Here is a 16,965-nt window from a genome sequence, read left to right on the forward strand (position 1 = left end):
GATAAGATGGAGGATCCAAGTTTACATCAGGTGGCCAGGTGAGGTTTGGTCATCATAGGCACAATGTCTGATTCATTGACAGGATCTAGATCTATCCAAGGGTCAAAGTTCACTCTATTGGGAAACTCTTGGCAAGAGTTTTAGGGGGAAACTTGCAATGGTATTCACAAGTATGTGTAGTAGTATTACTGCAGTATTGCTTCACACACTCCTACAGGGGCTCAGCAATCTATGTGCGACCTTTGAAGTTAGTCGTATTTTGTTATTCATAATATGTATTTTGCTCATGTTTACCGTATTTTGTAACATTATGAACTTAACACACTATTTATCTGTCCTAATGTGTTTTTTTACTTGTATATGTTTCACTTTTATGGATACGTTGTTATCCGAATAAAGTCTTTGGATTTGGATTTGGATTTTTGCTTCACACACTCATAAATGCAAATCCCATAGTTATGGGCGTAGACCTACAGCTATCCTGTCTCTCGTGTAAGGAGTTCTCTGATGAGAGTACGTACAACTTCTCAAATGTAGTCTATATTTTAAGTGTGAAAGTGGGAGTGGCAACAGTAAGTGGCAGGGACACAGTAGTAACATCTAACTACAAAGACACAGCTATAAAAGGGTAAGTCAGTTACAATTAGCAAACGTTCCACCCACATCTACTCGGGCAGTACTCCAGCCCAGACAGGATCACTTTGTCAGGAAAACTGTGGAGCAAGTCACACACGATACATGGCTACTGCACTGCACACAGTATAATAGAAGAATATGGCTAGTCATATCAGAAATCACCAATTTTGGGACTGATATGTTACTGGGAATTGTACGGCTCTCACCCACAAGATTGTGGCATGCTTCATTATTGGGCCTTCCCACAACTGAACTCATGGAGTACAAGTAAAATGGGTAGGGAGGATGGAAGAGTAGGTCCTAAGGCCCTCTCTTTCCTCGTATCTGATTTAGCACTCACAGGTACTGCAAGGGAAACGCACATAAATCAATGGAGGCAGAGGAATAACCCTACCAGCATATTCCAATCCTAAAAAAATACAAATAAATAAAAGAAACTAACTTTACACATTGCAGACACTTATACAAAGCACATTATAAAAATAAAAAAAAATGTTAATAAATAACTTTACATATTGCATGCATTCATGTAAAGCACTTTGACAAAATGAAACAAGTTAATAAATACAAGTGTTCCAAAATAACGGTTTAACAACTTTACGCATTGAAGATACCTAAATATGTCACATTGTAGAAATGTTTAAAAAAAGTAAAAAAATGCAATTAAGTTAAAAATGGTCATATAACTTTAGCCATCATATGCAATTTCTACTGGTCATTTGCTTCTGATGTCAGTATCTGTTCACTATGCAGAACACTTTATTAAAGAGCTACTATGGGAAACAACTTTAGACATTATATAAATCATATTGTAAAAACTTAAACACAACAGATGCATTTATATACAATTTGAACTGTAAAAAAACCCTACCCATTCTTGACACATTATAACATGTTGCATGACCCAAACATTTAAGCACACACATATACACACACAAAAAATGACACACAACACAATTGTAGCTGATACTTGGCTCCACAACATCTAGCAGCACAAAGAAAAGAGGGCCGAGCCAGGCATGCGAGCAGCATTTATGTGTTTCTTTACTTGTGATAATGGTTAGATGCTTATATTTTACTCAGGTGACGCCTGCATCCCTATTGTTCTCAATGTGTAGTTCTTCATAGTGTGGGGGATATCTCTGTCTACAGTATGTAAAAATACATTTGGCAAACGTTTAACTAAAATATGCTGTAAAGTTACTTGTAATTATTCAGATTTCGAGCCATATGTTAACCTACCCCTGATGAAGAGGATGAGAACTCGTGCTCCTACTACAAGGTGCATGCCTCTGCCCAGAGATGGAGAACTGCATCTTCATGGAGATATTTGTCCCTGGAGCTCTCATTGTGAATTGGACCCTGAGTGAGTAGTGTTGGATTATAGTTGTAGTCTCCTTACTCCATTCAGGTTAAGCAGTGATTTTGTATGTTTCACCAGTGGCTCTTTCTTTGTGTGATCACTTTGTTGGGAAGATGTTTGCCTTGTCTTCAGGCAACAAGCCATCATATGTTGAATTACCAACTCAAGCACAAACCCCCCCAAAATTGAGTAAATACTAACAGGAGTCCCTTCTGTTGCAAAGGTTTATGGCCTACTTAGTTGTCCCTGGCCTACACCTGCATCCTGAGAGAAAAGACCTTCTAGTTGAACAAAGCCTTACTCAGCACAATGACGCTGGATGGGCATCTCCTGCTATTTCCTCCTGAAAAAACTTCAAGGAGTGTTGTATTTTCTGTCCTTTGGTTACTGAGTGGAAGCAGTGAAAGCGATAAGCTTCTTCCGTCTAGATTTTGGCAACAGTGTCTACCTCCTCATGTCTGCCAACCAGATGGACCGACTGCAGTCGGCAGAGGATGCTCTAACGCAGCTGTTCCTCCATTTTGACCATGGGATGCAACCTTCCAGATAAGTGAAAGAAAAGAGACTATAGATTGACAATGTATGGACATTCTTTGGAAATGCATTACTAGTACCTTGCATCACCTGCTCAGGAGAGGGGGATGCTCAAGCCTACTAAAGTGACCAGCTGAAACTGAATCCCACCTAGAAGGGGTTTCCATGCTGTGGACTGGGAGGGTCTGCTTCAGTGTCAAGGTGGGCTACAAAAGGGCAGATTCCTTTAAAACAAGCATTTGCAATGCAATAGGTCTCGCATTATTAAAGTTTGAGCTATTGGTGTTGCATTATTTAGCAAAGCCAATAGCTCAAACTTTAATAATGCGAGACCTATTGCATTGCAAATGCTTGTTTTCGTTTAGCCAAGGTACTCATTGGATGTTTCACAGCTCAGAAGGTACCCATGTGACATAATCTACCCCAAGCAGTACCAGGCACAGCTGTGTGCTGGAAACAAGGGTCTTGCACCGAATTCAAAAGAAATAACCAGAATCATAAACCCCCAAAATAAAACTATAACCTGTGACTACACCTACTCCAGCCACGCAGCAGGGAGCCCGCGAGGCAGGCCTGGCAGGAATGAGCGCATCACAAACTTTTAGTGCAGAGCCTTTCTGTTTGCAGTCAGGAAGCGCCATCGATTTCCGCTCGCTTTACACTCTTCATGGTACACGAACAACAAGCTTAAAATATGTTACCGTCTGTGTGTGCGAAAAGAAGATGACCCGAGCGAATATCAGCAGGATCCCAATGTCACTACCTGTTCCTTCAGAGGCCGCTCCACGCTCATCTCCCTGTTGTGCACGGCGGTATCTGCAACACATAAGGCGCACATTGATATATTTAGCGTGATGAGGTAACTACGCGCACACCAGGAGGGAAAATACGGCTAATGCAGCGTAGAGAGCCTTGAGAATATGCACTCATTCATGAACAGCAGTCAGCGACCAAGGCGCTAGCAACCCAGGTAAATAAGAGTCTTAAGCGTGCAGCGTGCGCGTGTGCCAACAAGCGCCCTGTCAAGGTGGCATCATTCAATGTAGTAAGAAATGTGTGAAATCCGGCGTGTTGGTGCACTAGTTTCTGATAGCATGTTCCATAGAGCGATATTTATTCCCCCTGACTTTGTGCTCACACACCGCCCGACCCCCCTCCACCCGAACACACGCACGCTCCAGCGCAAGTTCACGCACTTGTTTTTGTGCTTCTTAAGTGAAAGGTGAGTGCGTGGACCTCGTCATGTAATCGCACAATTACATTACTTTACATTTCTACATACATCATTAGTCATCATTGTCAATTGCGTAAGAGATACGTAGATAACAGGAAGTTAAATCTTTACTTAATTTACATTTAAATGTTACATCAACTATTGAATCTAAATTCCAACACATTCCCCGATGGAACCTCAGATTTCCCCATCTCTTCCTGGGTGTGCTCGGTGGCTGTGCACTCTCGAATGCAGACATGAACATAACATTCTTTAATGGGAACCCCGGAGTGTTTTGGCTCCTGTCCAAACTACTTCTACGTGAGCACATACATATACACTAGATTTATAACAAGTGAGAAGAACGTTTCTGAATTAAAACAAAAACACCAGACCAGCGTGCACACAACGTGAGCTGGAAGTGGACGAAAATAACCAAGGCATAATCGGCTTGGTGTGATTGTGAGATTAAAAGCAGGAGAGAGCCGGGACATAATATTTAAGACCCACCAGTGCATTGCAGTGCTGCACTGCACTACATAACATTTAGTGTGCAGGTACATCCGCTCACAGCCTCGCGCCAACAGAACATATACACAAAAAGCATTCGCGTTCGCTTTCCCTTCCGCTTGAAAAAAACACAAAGAAGCCCGCGACTGGTGCGTGCGCGCGCGCCACTGCGAGCCGTGGCCTATTGGTGTCTATTACGCGCTCCAAGCGCGTAATAGACACCAATAGGCCATGGGCGGAGCAATGCGTCCCCCTTTGGCCAATTGCATGCAGTCTTTTATAAAAAGACGCACGCAAAGGCCAATCGCGTAGCACAAAAGGAATCGCACACGCACGAACGTGTGCGATTCCAGGGTCCATTTCTGAACCCCGGACAAAAGGACTCTTGCCTGCGTGAGCACTGCTGCGCAGTGCAACGCAGGTCGCAAGACCTAAAAAGTGGCAGTCTTGTGTTCAGCTGAAGGAGCAGTCCTGGTCTCGGAGTTCTGCGAAGCTGTCAAGTCACCAACCTCGCAAATTCAGCCAGTTTCACAACTGAAAAGCTGGCAAAATTTTAAAAAGAGAAAAGCCAACATAAAATGGGAGAAAAATGAGCCTTGTGCTGGGGAAATCTTGCCCCGGCCGCAAAGAGCTGGAATCCAGCAGCCACTTCATTGACGTCAATTCATCAAAATGCTAGGGGTAGTGGAAGTGACATCACATGCCATGTGACCCCTGCCTGATGTCACAGGAAGTGACGTCACATACATTTGAGCTGATGACATCACAGGAAGTGAAATCACCTTCCTTTTTTTTTTACCCCCATGACTCAAAGGAAGCGACATTGCATGACCTTTGACTTGGTGTTATCACACGAAGAGAAGAATCTAACTATTGGCTACTTATATCACACACAAAAGCTGGACAATCTCTCCAGATAAAAAAAGAAATACTTCAAATCCTATTCAAAATGCAGCTCCGTACATTGTTTCAGGTAGCATCTTCAGATACACAATTAAGATAATGTAGCAATGATAAGGAACCTATCAGATAGTGTACAACAATGGAGAATACACTAGTCAAGTTGAAGTCAGTCATTATCAATATCAAATAACTTATAAAATGGGAAGGTTGATGGGCCTATAATGTTCAAAGCAAGTTCACTCTATCATTTGTTTTAGAAACTAATAGTACAATTTTAATTAAATCTAAGTCTCGGAATGTAGATAACAGTGCTATTGAATGCAGGTCCCAACAACCTTCCTTTCCATGACATGGTATACATACTTCTAAACCTCTGGAGCCATTGAACCTTTCCAAGTTTACTATCATTAATTTCTTCTATAGAAAACCTGCACATCACTGGTACAGTGCACTTATGTTGATCATTATATCTACATTAGCAATTTAAAGAATGTTACGAAAATTTGGGCAGATTTTACTCACATGGACGAAAATACTAGCTCTCATATTGATACTGCATTACTGATAAAAAGAGATGCTGCTGCTCAGCTTCCTTCGGAAGAAGAAGACACTGACTGGGCAGATGGAAAGAGGCCAACAGTTCACATGTCCTCTGCTGGTATGAGTAGCAGCTGGTGCTAGTAAGTTGATGCTCAGTTAATATGAAATCCAGAATAGGCTGACAGTGCCACATATACGGTTACAGAAATCTGAATAGGATATTGGCTGGCACAAAGAATAGTTGCTGTACTGATAATTCCCAGTCTTGATGGGAGCACGAATAGTTGGACAGCAAGTGCTTGGCTACAGGAAATCAAGGTGGCTAACAGTGCTTTGTAATACTGGTTCTATATTTCTACACAAGACAAGCTGATGTAATGTAGTGCATATCCACTGTGACAGAAAGAAACAAAATGGACAATAAGTTAGTGCTTTGCCAATAGTGCTTAAAAGCATGCTGGCTGGCCTCTCCATACCTCTGCATAGATTACTGACTTCTGCAATCACTGGCAGATATCTTCAGGTGGCACAGGCCTCAAGGGGAATAGAGATGTGGAAGAGGATGTGTGTGTGGTCACACAAGATGTGTGTGACACAACTCTTGGGTTTGTAACTGAGGAGGAATGGAGGTTTGAAGTGCAGAATGATAAGGTTTTGAAGGAAGTGATAAATGTTATGAGTCATAGAAAATTTAAGAATCTGGAGAAAGTGTGGAATTTGAGTGAGTTTTTAGTAGATTGTGAATTGTTGCTGAGGGGTACCAGATTGATTCTTCCATCAAGGTTGAGAGACAGGTTAATCGGACAGGCTCATGTAGACCCATTAGAAATTGTAAAGGCAAAAGAGAGTTTGACAACCAGTGTTTGGTGGCCAGGAATGGATGTGAAGGTTGAGCGGGCAGTTAGGGAATGTGTCGAATGCTCCTGTAGTGATAAGATTCTGAAAGCTCATCAAGTTCCCATGGGAAGAGGACAACCATGGGAAGAGGTGTCCATTGACATTGTAGGTCCCTTAAAAGGTGAGCATGTGACACTTTACTTAATAGTAATGATGGATCTTTACTCAAGGTGGGTAGAAGTCATAAATATCAGAGACATCTCAGCTATTGGCATTATTACATTTATGAAGAGCATTTTAAAAAAAGAGGGTTTTCCGAAAAGTATCTTCTTTGACAATGGGCGTAAAATTTTGTTCTAAGGATATGGAAAACTATCTAAAGACATGTTGTACTATTAAAAATAAGTGTGCCATTTATCATCCAGAAACGAATGGCGCAATTGAGCAATTTCACAAATACATTAAGGAAAGTATTGAGTTGGCCAAGGTGAACAGTTTAGACTGGAAAAAGGAGTTACAGGAAAGGACAACTGCGTACCGCATGTCGCCACACATGACAACTGGGAAAATCCATCTGAACTGTTTAAAGGAAGAGCGCTAAACACTTGTTTGTGTCCAGGTTGGATGGATTGGGATACAGGCATATAAATAAATGGTACTGCAGATTGGAGAAGTTGAGAGGAAAGGCTGATGTTAAAAAGGAAGGAAGATTTTGACAAAAGAAAGAATGTGAGAAATGTAGGAGTCAAAGAAGGGTACGCTGTAAAAATTAAAGCGCCTGTGAAATGTGCAGCACAGTCAAAGTTTACTAAAGCACAAAAAGTCATTACGGTAATGCTAAAATAAAACAGCTGATGGTGGGACTTGGAATCAGAGCAGAGTTGAGCCCTTAAAATTGAATGAGAGAGAAGAGGTGATCACAGGTGGAGATGCAGGAAGTTGTGGAGATGAAGGTAGTTCAGTGTATGTTCAAAACAAAAACAAATATGAGTATGTGAATGGGAAAGCAGATGGAAGATGTTTGAGTGATAGGAATGACATCAGTAATAAAATAAGAATGAGTTATCGGTGCAAAGTGCCACCATGTTATCTAAAGGATTTTGCCACTGTGTTATGTGAACTCAAGTATTCATAGTGTTTGTTAGTTTTTGTAGGACCACAACTATGGTTCTACTAGTTTCTGTTAACGTATGTATATTATTAAGGAAGGGAGATGTGTGGTGTCTTTCATGTGGTTCTAAGACTAGTAGAATTTGGAACCTTGTACTTAAGTGTTCCATAACTGTAAAGCATGGAACATTCTGAGTCAGTTACTGTCTTGCTGACGAAGGATGAGGTGTACAGAAATAAACCTCTGTGATTCTACCTACATGCGTGTGGGAGACCTCGTATTTTCAAATACAGCCTTACCCAGCCCTCATAACTCTGATTCTACGCTCCTGCCCCAGCCCCAGCCCTCATAACCAACGGTGGCCGGCACAGGTAAGCGCGGTGGGGCAGTGGGGCATGGCGTGGCAAGGAATAGGTATTTTTTAATTATACCTATTCTGTCGTCTGTCAACTTCACCCCGCCCCACCCTTCCCCACTGCGTTTACCTGTGTCGTCCGGTGCTGCTCCTAACCCCGCCCCACGCTCCCTGCTGTGTGCCGGGCTTCAACCACAGTCTGCAGGACTGCTTTGGTAGTCAGCTCAGGCGTTTTCATACAAGTGGTTCTTCAGAGGTACTCCTGGAGGGGGGGGCGGAGTTTAAACATTTTTCTTTTAGGCAGGCAGCAGGGATTTAGAGACTGGAGCCATGAAGTAGGAGCGGAGTAATGGTATTACCAGTAAGTGACTGGAGCATTAGCACATTTAGTTTTTTTTTTAATAAACCCTCCAGCTGATTCCAAAATACATTTCTTTATGCTTTCATCCACAGACTCTCAAGACACTGTCCCCACGTTTGCCGTAAATTCCATATTTTCATAGAACATCTCAAAGGGACCGAGCACTTTAAAAACATGACGTCCACATATTAAATTCACGCTAATGGCGCGCCTCTGCACACGCTGATCATTCCTAATTCAGAAAGCACTTTAAAATTCATCCATTTTAAGAGGCTTTTTGCTTGAGCAGCCACTTTCTCCCTCTCTGTCACTTGGAACAGCTGCTGACGGCCATTAGTAGGATTTTACAATTCTGACCTCAAGCCTCCATCACTTCCGTAAGCTACAGGCTGGTGAAATGTGCATTGCTGGGGGAAGGCTGAGGAACACAGAAGATTCACTTCCAATAATAGACCATCACTGAGGCCTCCAGGCAGCAGCTACTAGTGTAGTAATGTTTGATATGCGGTAATAAGGCACAACGGATGTATGACGTTACAACGCACACTTTTACAACGCATGCACTTACAACGCATTTTTTACAACGCATAATCCATTACAACGCATGACATTACAACGCATGACACTACAACGCATTTTTAAAAAATACCTTTACAACGCATTACCATTACAACGCATACTACCTTTACAATGCATACCATTACAACGCATAATATTAAATTACATTTAAGGTAAGTATTAGATAGTATAGGGGTAAAAATTACTATTCTAACTCCAGGGGGTGCAACAGTAGGGTAAGTGTTGGATAGTATAGGGGTAAAAATTACTATTCTAACTCCAGGGGGTGCAACAGTAGGGTAAGTGTTGGATAGTGTAGGGGTAAAAATTACTATTCTAACTCCAGGGGGTGCAACAGTAGGGTAAGTGTTGGATAGTATAGGGGTAAAAATTACTATTCTAACTCCAGAGGGTGCAACAGTAGGGTAAGTGTTGGATAGTATAGGGGTAAAAATTACTATTCTAACTCCAGGGGGTGCAACAGTAGGGTAAGTGTTGGATAGTATAGGGGTAAAAATTACTATTCTAACTCCAGGGGGTGCATCAGTAGGGTAAGTGTTGGATAGTATAGGGGTAAAAATTACTATTCTAACTCCAGGGGGTGGATCAGTAGGGTAAGTGTTGGATAGTATAGGGGTAAAAATTACTATTCTAACTCCACGGGGTGCATCAGTAGGGTAAGTGTTGGATAGTATAGGGGTAAAAATTACTATTCTAACTCCAGGGGGTGCATCAGTAGGGTAAGTGTTGGATAGTATAGGGGTAAAAATTACTATTCTAACTCCAGGGGGTGCATCAGTAGGGTAAGTGTTGGATAGTATAGGGGTAAAAATTACTATTCTAACTCCAGGGGGTGCATCAGTAGGGTAAGTGTTGGATAGTATAGGGGTAAAAAATACTATTCTAACTCCAGGGGGTGCATCAGTAGGGTAAGTGTTGGATAGTATAGGGGTAAAAATTACTATTCTAACTCCAGGGGGTGCATCAGTAGGGTAAGTGTTGGATAGTATAGGGGTAAAAATTACTATTCTAACTCCAGGGGGTGCATCAGTAGGGTAAGTGTTGGATAGTATAGGGGTAAAAATTACTATTCTAACTCCAGGGGGTGCATCAGTAGGGTAAGTGTTGGATAGTATAGTGTAATATTATGCGTTGTAATGGTATGCGTTGTAATGGTAGTATGCGTTGTAATGGAATGCGTTGTAAAGGTAGTTTTTAAAAATGCGTTGTAGTGTCATGCGTTGTAATGTCATGCGTTGTAATGGATTATGCGTTGTAAAAAATGCGTTGTAATGGTAGTGCGTTGTAAAAATTGCGTTGTAAAGGTTGTTCCCCAGGCAGAACGCATATCTATGATGGAATGATGGTAGAGTGCAAATATGCATAGCATAAATACTCTGCAGCTAGCTAAGCAGGGAGTGCGGGGAGGAGGGGTGAACATTGAAGTAGGGGGTAGAGATCGGTTTAATGGATTCGACATTGAAACAAATATAAACTATTACTTTATTTTTCTTAGCTATAGAAAAGAGACAATGATTTTTCTGCTATTAATTGAACTTTTTGGGATTTTTTTCTTTACATTTTTAAAAGCCCCCCCCCCCCCCCCACCCCATATCCCTGAATGATCTGCACTCTGAGTTTGTTTCACAATGCACTTTTCCTTTTCAAGTTTTTAAACTCAGGTAGGTTTGTGAAAAGTTTTTTAGGTGTGGTGGAGATTGTGGTTTGAGGCATTCTACAACATTTTTGGGTTATAAAATCAAATTCGGAATAATAATTGTGATTTTGTTGTGCTTGTGTTTGTTTATTTTTTTATGTGTGCTTTTTCATTTTGATGCATTTACTTAACCTCTTCTTGGCTAGAGTAGGGAGTGAGCTTTATACAACTAGGTGGTGCAGAGAGGACAAAAGCACAGAAAAGTTTGCAGGTGGTATAGACTGGGTAGAGCAGGAGCCATCATTAAAGAGCAGGATAAAAGTCTTTGCATAGGAGTCATTCCCAGGGAAAACCCAACACATCTCCCCATATCTCTCAAAGCATACCGAAAGACCCCATAGTCACAAGTAACTTTAGGGTGGCGGCTCTAACTAGCAATTTTTCAAATACTTTTTTGCCCAATATGTTGAAAGTGACACACCATGGTTAGGTCTGGCTTGACAGAGCGGCTGTAGCTAGACTTTATGTGAGTAACAAAAAAGTTAGCTTTCAGAGTATTACTGAGAGAGGGGCTTAGGCTCCACCCACATGTTGGTTTCACTGAGTACAGGATTTGATTGGGCCGAAGTGGATGCTTCCATTGAAAAAACTGCTTGTATTACACGTTTTAGCTCACAGTACACCTCATACCCAAAACAGTAGCAGTGAGTTATTTCTGGTTCCAAGTCAATAATCATGGCTACAGGTCTGATCTGTTTATGGCAAAGGCAGTAGGCCTGGCGTATTTGTTGTGAAAAGCATATCTTAACAAGGGGGGGATTGTTATTACTCTGTATGAAGCCTGCAGGGAAGCATTACTAGGTTACTATAGAAGACAAGGGCTTTGGAGGTCATGGACATCATTTAGGGGTCATCAATGGTCACAACTGTGACCCCTGGCTTACCCCTTGCAAACCCCAGGACTGCCTTTGAGACCCCTGTCCTCAGAGGTGGCAAACACAGTGCCAATAGCATAATGTGTACAGTTTTCTGAGGAGCACTGTTTATTTTCTGCAGCAATTGCTTGGCACTAGCACAATACCCTTTCTTTTCTGTAGCATATATAAATCAAGCAGTACAAAGCATACTCTTATAGCTAAAAAAAACCAAAAAAAGTGAAACAAACTTTTTAAACAACTTATTGCCATGTTTCAATATTGTGAAAACATCACAAATTATATGACTGAACACATTTACACCCTATGCACTTCTCATGTGTGATAATGGGTGACAGACTAACATAAATTAAAATGTACTTAATACTAAGGAATAATTTAAACCAATAGCATAGTTAATGTTACATTTATGAGTGCTGATTTTCAAAATTGATTGTAAAACTGCACTCTTATTTTTAAACCTACAACCTAAGTCCGAGTGTAGTTTTGCCACTTATTGGAATTCCTAAATTCTGATTGGGATTAGCTTGGAAGTTGTGCTTTCTACAGCTTTGAGAATGAGAATCACATGAGAAATAACATGATTTGCAAGCTTGGAATCCATGTCCCAGTAAGAAGATCACTCTGGTAGAAAACCCAAATAGAGAGAGAATGGATTTCCCTTTGCAAATGCACTTTTTTAGCTTCATTCAACTCTGAAAAGGGATTTAGTCAGTGCTTCTCTGCAGTACGAATATGAACATTTCCAGGTTGGAAAGGAAGTGGTTAGAATTTTGGAATGCCTTACCACTTCCTTTCCAACCTGAAAATTCTAATTAATGGACGTTCACAAGCTTCCAAAACAAATCACATTTTTTTTTTTAACAACAGATTTTATAAACAAATCACATTTTAAAACACCCAGGACCACCCTCAGTCCCAACTCTTGAGTGGGATTTATTGCTGTGGAGAGCTCCGCACCTTTGGCTTAAGTCTGCCAGGAACCCCTCGTGAATTCCTCATGGGCCTCAGTGAGGTAAATTCACTTGTAAACTTACTTTTACAAATTAATTTATCTTTGTGAATAGACCATGGTAAGTATCAATTAATTCAGGTGAACTTAATTACTGTTGTTTTTCAAATTTTTCCTGTCCCTGTGATTCATCAATTCATTTCTCATTGAAGGGTATACTAGTAGAACCACTGTGTCATGACATTTTGTGATCAAATAATTTGGGTTCCCAGAGTTGTTGTGTATATAGTGGCACGGAATTCAGACAAAATATTGAGTAAAAAATATTGAGATGCAGAAATAACGAATTTTAATATTGTGGTCCACAAATATTGTGACGCAGGAATATCGTTGACAAAAATATTGATTTTCTAAGGTGAATAATATCAATGTCAAAAATATCTATGTTGTTAATATTATTTACAAAAATATCTATGGCCCCCATTATGATGCCGGGCGGAAGGCCCTCCGACAGCTCATCGGTGGCGTTCCGCCTAACATCTGAGGCGTCATTCTGACTACCGTATTAAGATATGGGTGGTCCGACCGATGCCTGCTGGAGGAATCCGCTCTACCTCTGACAAGCTGAAGGAGCCCGTCGGGTGGAGGGCGGATGGTAATCCCCAGAATGTAGGTGGTGCCTGCTCAAGCACCGCCATGGGGATTATGATGCCCGTTTTCCACAGCCTTTCTCTGGCAGTCCGACTGCCATAGAAAGGTTGTCAGAAACCGACTTTGAGGGCCACTAGCAGGGCCCTGTCCCCCCCACGGCCTCCTGGAGTTCGAATAGTACATTTAACCCCTCCTAAATCCAACGCTTTCCCTTCTGTTGTACACACTGGAGTGGGAATAGTAAATGTTACCCCTTCGGTGTCCAATGCTTTCCCTAATGTTGCACATACTGGAATGGGAATAGTATTTTTATTAATCTTGGAGTTTAATAGTTTTTTTTTGTATTAGTTACATATTTATTATTCTTTTTTGTTTATGTATTTAATTTTATATTTTTATCAATATATACATTTATGTAATTTGTAATAAAATTATATTTTTATATATTATTTACTGTTTTATGGATAGCTAAATAAAAATAAAAAAAATTGCAGTTTTTCTGCTACATTCATGAGTAATTACTATATGTATATGGAAAAATATATATATAGTTGCTATATTGGTATATTTAAAAAGCATTCGAAAATTGTAATATTGATTTAATTAATATTTTTTTAATACTTTTATATTATATATATATGTATATATGTGTACATAAATATACACAGATTAATATATATGTGTTCTTTCAGAAATAAGTTTGTATTTATATATATGTTTAATATTACTTAAACATATTTAAATTACATTACATTAATGTTATATTTTACAATATTTAATATTTATTGATTTCAACTATATATATTTATATATATATATATATCCAATTAAACACGAAAATCCAGTATGCTCTCAGTGAAGTAAGACAGAATCCCAAAATAGTGGATGGTCAAGTGAATTTATTTCACACAACGCGTTTCGGCACGCAGCCTTGTTCACGTGTGAAAAGAAATACGGACAGCAGTCTTACATATCCTTGCGGTCAAACAAAATGAAATCAACATAGGACTCTCTTTGCAGGACAAACAGACAACCAGCAATCGGCGGCCATCTTTGACTGTGCAAAACCTACAGATTACAACTGATTCAGGAATAAGTACCTGATCACACGTATGAATAACAGTCATAATTTCTGTTAAACAAAGCAGAATCAAAATTCATGATGGGCTTACCTAAAATAGGGAAAACTAAACAATATAAGGTTGCACAATATGTCACAGCAATGAGTAGATTAATCGATCAATAACAAAAATATATATAATTGTCTAAAATAGGACCGCTTACGACATCGTCAGAGTCAAACGTGTGAGAAAGTTGAAAACTGTGAATATAAACTCTCTAATGCTATAGTGCAATCGTGTATGTAGTAATAGTCATAGATCATGCATGGCCATCATGGTAGACAAAGAGTTACGGGGCCAGTATGCCTAATTCTGTTACGGTGAAACTGGATACATACGGCAAAAAGACACAAGACAGTAATAATAATTGTGTAAGGTTGATACACCCAAGGATAGTCTTATTGCCCTAGTGGGCATAAAATACGAGAAATGTCCTATACTACGTGTCTCCTTGGTCGCTACACACCCACATCACTTTCAGGAGATGAATATACAAATATCACAGATATGATAGATAGACTTATCTGAGGACTGCTGAGCGAAAATACAACCAGTGAAACGTATGGAAAGTGCATATAAAGTCAGAGGAAAAGGGTAGGATGCCCGTGCAGGTGCTGTCAAGTGGTGGGGCCCCTTCCTTCTCTCCTGTAAAAGATACAAATAATAAAAAACTTTATTAAAACCGTGAAATACAGAGAAGTAAATTCACATTCTAGATAGGAGGCTGTGCAAGTAAAGAGACAAGTCTGCAGCTGGAAATTAGAGCCATGGGATTGCAAAGAATTAATACAGTTGCTGACATCGTACTAACAGCCTAGTCAACATATACATTCTGAGTCTAAGGTTATGATTCAGTTTTAAGGTGAATTGACATTTCTTCATCCATGTTAAGCCCTCCCGGGGTCTTGGTTTGGAACTCTATGATGTACCTAGATTCCCTTTGTCTTAGAGCCAGTATCCTATCCCCACCACGCGGATTTTTGGGAATATGTTCCAAAATCAAATAACTCATTTCCGTTACATTAGAATAGTGTCGGTCATAGAAGTGGCGCGCAACTGGATATTTGGGATCGTTGTTAGTTATGGCTCTCTGATGTTCTAATATCCTCTTTTTAGCTGCGCATGTAGTGCTGCCAATGTACCAAAGATTACATGTACATACAATGGCAGAGACTCGCACAACGCTGGTTCAACAGACAGAGGAAGGGGTACCATGGGAAACCGCAGAACTCGCTCAAACAGGAACTACTAATGGATATGAAAATGGTAAACTTGACAGTAGTTAACCTCTCGAAAAGACCCATGAGTGATATGGAAAAAAGAACTTTATGTCTGGGCTTGTCCTTTTGTCCCTCTTCTTCTTTTAAGTATACTGAAACCAGGATAGACCTATTTAAATATGTGAGAAAATTGAAACTCAAAAAATGGCACATATTGAAAAGACAAAGCTTTAATAACAACAATAGAGCGAACATAGTCCACGGTAATGACAATTTGCCTATTGGTGATATAGATACTCTGATTACCATGACTGAACTAGCCTGTAATGATAATGATGAACAAACAGAGATCAATGTGACACAGGTACTAGATGATATGGAAATCAACACAGGAGCAAGAGCTAAAACACCTTTTAAAATCAAGTCCACTTTTGTACCCACCCTACCACATGATAACATAGATACTTTTCAAGAGTGTATCATCAAATCACTCACCGAGCTCAGATTCAGCAAAAACAAAAAATATCCAATCACTGCTGGTAATAACCTGTCCTGGGCACAAAGACAGGCACTCAAATCCTTATCTTCCGACACTGAAATAATCATGCGCCCTGCAGATAAGGGTGTTAATGTAGTGATCCTGGACAGAGAGGATTATATCAATGAGGGGTCACGTCAACTTGAAGACACTAATTTCTGTGTACATGTAACTTGGGACATCTACCATCAGAGTATAACTCTTATTTGGGACAAACTGGTTACCTGGAAAGATAAGGGCCTTTTAGAGTGGGAGGAGTTTTGTTATCTGAAAAAAGACCATCCTAGGGTACCTATTTTATATCACCTACCCAAATTGCACAAAAACAACATCAAACCTCCGGGGCGCCCCATTGTGTCCTCCATTGGGTGCATTACTGAAAACATCTCTAAATATGTTGACCATTTCTTGAGGGAATATGTGGTATCACTGCCTAGTTACCTAAGAGATACCAAAGATTTTCTAGGTAAAATTGATGATTTGACATGGCAATCTAGCTATCTTTTTATTGTTTTAGATGTACAATCACTTTATACAATAATCAACTATGTCCAAGGTCTTAATGCTTGTGAATTCTTTCTGAAAAAGAGACCTCTGAAATATCGTGATCACAGTCTCATGATTTTGGAGATGATTAAATATTGTCTTCAAAATAATATTTTTTCATTCAATGGCGCCCTCTACAGGCAAGTGAATGGTACTGCAATGGATTCTTGCTTCGCTCCCAGTTTTGCCAATCTCTTCATGGGATACTGGGTGCATGAGATCTTGAGCAAGAGCTCATTGCAGGAACATCTTCCCAAAGTCATCATGTGGCTACGCTACATAGATGACTTGTTCATTGTCTGGAATGATAGCAGTGAAGAAGCAGACATGTTTATTGACAAACTCAATGCTAACGACTTTAACATCGTCCTGTCTGGTAGTATTGATGCCAACAAGGCAGAATTCCTTGATGTAAGTCTGAAAA

The sequence above is a fragment of the Triturus cristatus genome, chromosome 4_2 (genome assembly GCF_964204655.1).
Source record: "Triturus cristatus chromosome 4_2, aTriCri1.1, whole genome shotgun sequence".
Lineage (NCBI taxonomy): Eukaryota > Metazoa > Chordata > Amphibia > Caudata > Salamandridae > Triturus > Triturus cristatus.